The sequence below is a fragment of the Capsicum annuum genome, unplaced genomic scaffold (genome assembly GCF_002878395.1).
Source record: "Capsicum annuum cultivar UCD-10X-F1 unplaced genomic scaffold, UCD10Xv1.1 ctg80447, whole genome shotgun sequence".
NCBI classification, from domain to species: domain Eukaryota; kingdom Viridiplantae; phylum Streptophyta; class Magnoliopsida; order Solanales; family Solanaceae; genus Capsicum; species Capsicum annuum.
In genome coordinates, this window is record NW_025891094.1 from 61,384 (window position 1) to 70,152 (window position 8,769).

Sequence of the window (8,769 nt, forward strand, 5' to 3'; positions counted from 1 at the left end):
GTACTCAAATATGAATCACAGGATAGGATATTTTATACGTGCTAATACTTATTCACTTCCTAGCTTAGAAACATGTGGGGTATTACATGGCCCAATTGTCTTAGGTCCCTATTTATCCCCAGTTTAAATTTTTCTTGATATATTTTGAGCCTATTATTTTTTATAAATTATTTTTGGGGTGTTTCCACACATAACAATGGTTTGGGTCATTACACTTGGTGTTTCGTTTGCAGTATAAAAATTTATTTTTAATCTAAAAGCTCCCATGCTTCTGTTGTCTTTAATGTAAACAAACTACATGTCTGTGAAGTGATTCATGGAAAAGAGTTTTGGTTACTTTTTTTCTTCTTATGGGAATGTAAAAACTTAATTATTCTCCTCATTTCCTAAATGCTCATTAATCAATAGATAGGAGTCAATTAACTGTATTATATAAATTGATTTCTCTTGTAGAAACTGTTGCTTGACTTCACATCTTGTACTAATTCAGTAATCATTTTCTCAACACTATTCCATAGGGGTTTTCCCCTATTATTTCTCTTAAGCGGTCATTAACAATGAAGGAAAACCCCTTTATTTTTAGGGGAAAACTAACTTTGGGGTTTCTAACTTTTCCATAGATAGGCATTTACTATAAATGATAGAGCAGACATTCACTACATATTATAAACTAGACATTCACCATATATGGTAATACATTTATAACACTCCCCCTTGAATGTCTAATTGATAGTCATGTTCCTCGTTAAAACCGTACTATAAAAAACCTAGTAGGAAAAAAATCTAATGAATAAAAAGAGTACACATTTCTTTGAATAGTACATAGGCTGCCTCATTAAATACCTTGCAAGAAAAACCCAGTGGGACAAAACCTCAAAAGGGAAAAAGTAATCATGTATTAACTCTCCCTAATGAGATAATCTTTGAACCTTTGCATCCTGGTCTTGTGCACTATCTTCTTGAAAGTTGCAGTTGGAGAAAACTTGGAGAGTAAATCATCCACATTGACACTTTAACGAATCTGTTACATGTTAATATCACTATTGATTTATAGCTCAGGTGTATAGAAAATCTTTAGCGAAATATACTTTTTTTTATCTCCTTGAGTCCTCCCTGAAGCTGTGTTGTGCATGTTGCATTATTCTCATGGTTACTTTGTGACATTTCAAACCATATTTCTCTAGAATGAGGTGTATCGTGGAGCTCAACCAAACATATTCTTGGCTTGCTTCATAAATAGCTATTATATTCGAATGGTTGGATGAAGTGGCTAGATATATTGCTTTATTAATATCTATGATATGAAAGAATCCCCATATGTGACCGCATTATAGGTTTGAGATCAAGATTTATGCGGGTTAAATAAATACACAACATCAGCATAATGAACAAAATTGGGATTTAAATATTTTGAATAAAATAAGATCATGTGTTTTATTCTATTTTAAAGTCTCTTAGTAGAAGTGGAGCTATACCTATCTAACAAATAACTAAAAAGTCCATATTAGGGTTTGTACTATTTACAATATACATTAGTACGCAAACTGCTCTAGGATATGGTACTTTAGGATTAAGGAGTTCCTCATTATTTTCTTGAGGTCGAAATGAATCTTTACAAAATTATTCATGTTTGTCATTTAAGCCAATATTCTATTGCTTTGGAAAACTCCCTAAGAGTTCCAATAATTTTAAAGTTATAAACATATGCAATATAAGTATTATAAATATGTTTTCCAGAAACTATTATATGATTAAAAAATTTTGAATCCTTAAAAAAATATCATATAATTTTGTCAAATGACAAAATTCAACATTTCATGTGTGACATCTTCAAGTGTCTGGACTGCAAATCAAATAAGTTTTATTCTTATGAAAATGCATCCTTTTCTGTCACTTGATAAATATTTCTATGACATAATGTATAAATAAATGTATCATTCAGATCCTCATAATCTATTACAATATTACGCCAATATTATGTCAAATATAGATTTTATATCATTTTGTATTGGTTCACAATATGACATAACATTTTGAGATCTTATCACTTCATCATTTTCAGGTAACTGAACATCTCATAAGGTTTCATGAAGTGTTGGGTCGTAGGCTCTTTAACAACACGTTGTCTCCGTATTATGATCATTTTCTTCTTTTTTTTTCAAGAATTATTTCTTTTATAACTGATTTATCTACCATGCTTCATATATGTAGTAGATCTTGAACGTTAGGCGCATCCAATTGGAGAACTTATAGCTAAATATAATATCAATCATAGGATCAGCAAATGCTCCTAGCATTTGAACTTGAATTACAATTTAAATGATGATCATATTGATGATAATTAATAATATATTATTTAGTTGTTTCATTATCCCCTTCTCATGTTAGGAAAACTAACATACATCTCAATTTACTTTAGAGAATCCATCGTCGAGAAACATGGTATATCCATTTATCAAATACCACACATTAGAACTACTAATAGAATAATTGATTCTTGACCTTTAACCAATTAAGAGGGAGGAAGTAATCATAATTTTGATCTAATTTGAAATTAGGGTTATTGTATGTAATATATCATACTTCAGACCAACACATAAGGCTTTGTTCTTATAAGCAACGATTAAACTATTTATCGAAGGCATTTAAGCACAATTTAACAAGCATTATTAATATAAATTGTCTTGATTACCTAATCTGAAAATTATGCTCTTAACTCAATTCATATTGAGCAAGCAAGTTTATGAATGTCAAACTACAGATTGAAAATAAGCTCACATGTGATCATCTTATATCGATGCATCTTATTAGATCATATGATAGGTGAACGGCCCCACATTCACCTTTAATACTTTCTAGATTTAAGGGATTCAATTCCAACATAACTTGATCCAACCAACATATCATGTGAACAAACAATATCAAGAATTTTTGAAGAATTTTCTAATTCTTTTGTACATGTCTAATACCCAATATACACATCTTCAGAATTCCACAATCGTTCATATCAATGTAAGAAGTTTTATACTATAGTAAACTCACAGTTTACCATGACATGTGCTTTTTTCTGTAGTAAATTTCAGATTTACTCTAAAAGTATAAACATCATATTTACTATTTTTGAGCAAATCGCAAAATATTTCTTCTTAATTATTCTACCTCTTTTCGAGGTGAGTTGTGGTACAATCATAATTAAGTGCATGTTTGTATTGATAAACTTTACTAAATATTATCACATTCACCCTGGGGAATGGATCTGTGCATATAAAAATCAAAATTCTCACTTTAAGGAATGAAATATAATCATGTCTTAAGCCTATCAAATTATAATAGCTTATAACCTGTTTCGTAATATTGCTAATTAAAGAACAAATAGAGGTGTGTTTTAACTGTACAGATTTTTCTCTAACATATCTTATAATCATAAAAATCATGTGAAATATTATCATATCTAGTGATTATTATCATATTGTCCCTCCACACTTATATATGTATGTTCAATCACTTGTCTTCTTTCAGACATATTACGCACTGCTACCGCATTCCTTTCAATAATGAAGCAAGTTGTCAACTTTTAGATTTATCATTTATTTCAACTATATTCACTTCATAGAATAGAGCATATCAATGGGATATGTTTCATGACTTTTCACCAAACACGCATTATTTTATCTTAATCATCATAATATCATCAATATGGTGTATTAAGATTCAAACTCGATCTTATCCATATAAATGCATCTTAGGCTATAACTCGATGGGAGTTGAACTCAATATCTTATCATCATGGCATATGGGATCTTTGAACCTATTGTTTTACCCTCTTAATGAGATGATAATTAAATTCATTATTATATCTTTTCACAATATTGTTCTTCATGAACAAATTTAAAGAATAAGTGGTTCCAAACCAATTATATTTTCTAAAATCCATCAATAATTATATCATTAGTAGCAAAAAACAAATAACATAAGAATTACTAACCTTGAAATTACCTTTAGATTTATAATCTCCCTTTGTCTGGCAGAATCTTATGTTTGTAATGTGTTATGAAATATAAAGCCCAAAAGAACAAAAATAGAGAGATAAGAGAGAGTGATAATTATTTATTTTGAGGAGTTCTTAAGCGATTAATAACTATGAAGGAAAACCCCTTAATATATAGGGGAAAACTTACATTGGGGTTTCTAACTTCTCCATAGATAGACATGAACTATATATGGTTAAGTAAACATTCAATATATATGTTGTAATATAATTATAACATCTTGATAATTATTATTATTATTTTGATGCATGTTATGTTCACCTGGGTCTACTTGGACTGCCTTTTCTGTTGCACATATTGTTAGGGGCCATGGAGGCCACCTATCATGATATTGACTTAACTTCAACTAAAGGCACAAATTTAGCTCAAAATTGCAAAACCCTACTAAAGAAATTATGTAACTAAATACTACATTTAAAGCTAACATTCAGGGTTTAAGATGAATCATAGTGAAGGGGATCAAAAATGGGATTAACCCAAAATTATTTGGTAGTACTAAAGAGTATCCGTAGTGGTTTGGATCTAAGTTTCTAAACCCACCACCTTTCCGCTTTGTATTTAATTATTCATGGTTTTGGAGTATTTATTTAAAAATCCTATGATATATTCAACTTGGTAAAAGCCCCATTAAAAGTACTAGGATTTTACTTATGTTTAATCAAATAAGTTTTAAATTGATTTAATCCAAAAAATGGTTACTTGATTCATTCAAACAAATTCATTTTATTAAATTTTGATTGGTCACTCAACTGTTTTTCACAAATAAACTTTCTTCAAAATATCCATCTATTTTGATCGTGTATCTCTTTAAAAAGTTGGTCAAATGTTTGAAGTTCTAGTAACAACTAAATAACTGCGTGTTAGAAAATATGTATGAGAGCCTTATGAATTTTCCAGAGGTATTACGGTGAACTCTAGCACAAATTCCAAAAATTTAAGTGATCTTTTCGTTAAGGTTAAAAGAAATTACTAAGGAATGTTATGACATTGTATTTCAACAAATATGATAAATCTAGTACCCCTTAACTTTGGTATCAGAGCTATGTTATTTAAAAATAGAAGAGTAGTCTGTATTTATTTAAGGAATGCATTTTATAATAGAACTAAATTTAGAAATCTACCCAAATATTATAAATACTAATGAATAAAATTAACCAATCCCAAAAATATAAGGAACTAAAACAAATATTATCTAAAAAATGAAGAGAATTAAAAATAAGAAAAGAAAGACTACAGTATAATTTAATTGTTGGAGTATGTCAAAAATCAATAAAAGCACAAAATGAATAAATATTACATTTAGAAGCTCTTATAGATAACCTAGAATACATACATCAACATGACTTATATACAATCAAATAGATAAAATGATTAAACAAGAATACATAATAGATGAACAAACATATGAAAATCACGAAGGGTTAAAAATAAGAATAGTATTTTCTAATTTAGGAAGAAGATATAAGAAAATAGGTGAACGTTTATATTTAAAGTTAGAAAAAGAAGAACTAAAATTGAATATAAACTAACAGTTATGGTAAGAATAGCAAAAGAAACTGAAGAGATAGACAGGAAAAAAAGAAACAGAAAAAATAAAACAACAAATTATGGATGAAATACAAAAAATAGAAGAAATAAAAAATAATTACTGAATTAGAAAAAGAACTATAAATACTAAAATATCTATATGAAAAAAGACAAAGAGAAAAAGACGAAACAGATAAAGAACAGAAACTACTAGATGAAATAAACCAATTTAAAGAAAAATTACAAACAAAAAATGAAGAATTAAAGACCAATGAATTAAAAATAAATACAATAGATACTGAAAAAATGAATTATTATGGTTCAGAAGATAATGAAACGTATACAAAAATTTTAGAAAGAATAGAAGATCTAAAAATTAAGGAAAAAGAAGAAGCATTTAATAAAGAAAATATAGAAGAAATAAATACACTTGATAAAAAAGATGACGAAAACATAATACCTAATACACCAGAAATAAGAAAGACAAAATATAATTACAAAAACAAGTACAACCCAAAAAATAAATACAAATGGACACCAAAATAAATAGTTAATAAAAATTACAACTTCTTTGATTTAAACTATGTAATAGACACAAATAAGATGATACAATTATGGGTAGGATATATATCAGACCAATTACTAGATAATAGCATAGATATAACAAATACATCAGAATATATAGAAAAAACACTAATAGGAACAGAAAAATTATAGCTATCAAATTTAACTGTAAAAAGTAAAAAGGTAGTAAGATCTGACAAAAATACAGAAGGAACAACTAAAGAAGGAACAAATAACGCATCACCCATAGAAATATTAAAAAACTATGAAACGGCTATAAGAAATGAACTTAGTAGTATAGAAACAGAAGAAGAAGAAGAACAAAATATAGAAAAGGATTTAAATAGGAATTTAATATTGAAATTAGGAATATGTAATATGTGCTACATAGATGAATATGCATGTGCATTCAAAGAATATTATTATAAGGGAAAATATAATGTAGAAGAAAGTAAGGAAATAAGGAGATTATATTTTAGAAAACTACCTGAACCATTTAGTTCAAAAATAATAAAAAATTGGGATGAAGCAAAAATAGTAGATACGCTAGGCGCAAGGATAAAATTTTTACAACAATGGTATAGGAATATATCTGAAAAATATAGGGAAGAATTAAAAATGGAAAAAATATTAATAAACAATTTAGCATATTGCAAAGATAAAATAGCACCCCAATTTGGATGTGAAGAAAAATACTACAAGAAAATAAAAAGACATAAGAAATATAATAAAAATAAGAAATCCCAATATAAATATAGAAAACAAAGAAAAAGATAGTACGTAGAAAAATTATAAACATAAAAGACCATATAGAAAGATGAAATCTATAAAAGAATGTAAATGTTATAGTTGTGGAAAATTAGGAAACCTAGCTAACGATTGTAAGGTACTCAAAGATCCAAAAAAGAAACAAATATCAGAAAAAAAGATACAAAATACAGAATATATGCTAATAGATTATATAGATTATGAATTAGAAAGTGAAGATAGTATATATGAAATCTTAGAAAATGAAATAGATAACGAAATAGATTGCGAATTAGATGAATTAAATAACTGAAGAAAGTACACAAATAATAAAAAAAGAAAAATATTTAAATGAAGAAGAAATAGAGCAAAAAATTATATTTGATAGTAATATATTTGAAGAAATAAAATGAAAAGAATTAGACTTAAGTGTAGAAAAAATATTTAAAATACCAACAATAAGGAATATATTTAATAGACAGAAAGTAGAATACTACGTAGTAAGCTAAAAATAAAATATAATAGATTGTAGATACACGAAAGAAAAAGCTAGTATACCACTAGTAAGAAAAATAATGGTTAACAAAAGCATGTTTTAGAAAAGGAATAGATACACCAATAGAACTATATTTAGTAGATGACAGGATCGTAAAACGTATAGAAAAAAGCATAATAAGTGCTATAAGAGGGAACCTAATATACCAAAAATTTAAATTTATAATAAGTGCAAATTATTCAGTACCAATAACAGATAAAAATATAAATAAGTCAATAGTACTATATTGGAAAATATCAGGAATAAAATTAACCCCAGAAAATAAAATATTTACAGCAAGATGTAAAAATTTATATGTATTAACAACAAAGCATAAAATAACTGGAAAAAATAAAATAAACAAAATACAAATAGAAGGCCCTTTTGAGTAATTTGTAAAAATCATAGATAATAATGATTATAGCTACCAAAATATAGATATAGAAGAAGATTTCGAAATAGTAAATGAAAGAATAAGAAGATCAAAGAGAATATCTTATGGAAAACCAGAAACATCAAAAAGAATAGCATATGAGATAACTCCAAAACCTAACCTAACTCAATATTATATAATAGGAACAATAGAACATTTAATGCTAATAAACACAGGACAGAAAGATAATTATATAATGAAATACTTAGTAAAAACTGAAGAAATTAAAACAAATAATGATAATTGTCCAGATTTACCAAGAAACCTAATAATTATTAAAAATACGACTGAAAAAGAAATTATAATAGGAGCCAGAAAGATAAAAATTGAATTTGAAGTAAAAGAAGAAACACAAAAAGAAAATATAATATTAGGAATGAAATGGTTGGAATAAGTAAAACCATACAATATATAACATACGCAATTAACCATAACGTAAAATAAAGAAAAATTGTTAATAAAAAAAGCTTTAATATAAATATATATGTACTCATGAAGATAATAGTAGAAGGATATTATAATATATAATATATGCCAATGATAGATACAGGAGCAGAAACTAATTTATGTAGATATAACAATTTACCAGAAAGTAAATGGGATATGTTAAGAACACCAATAGTAGTTAAAAGATTTAATAATGAAGGGGGTCTAATTACATATAAAGCTAGAAATGTAAAAATACAAATATGGGATAAAATATTAATAATGGAAGAAATTTATAATCACGAACGAATAACAAAAGATATGCTTTTAGAAATGCCGTTTTTAGATAAATTATATCCACACATAATAAGTAAAACACACTGGTGGTTTACAACACCATGCAAAACAAAAGGTATGAGAAAAAAGAGTTATTAATAAAATAAGAAAGAAAACAGATTGGATAAAAGAAAGTGAAAAAATTACACAAA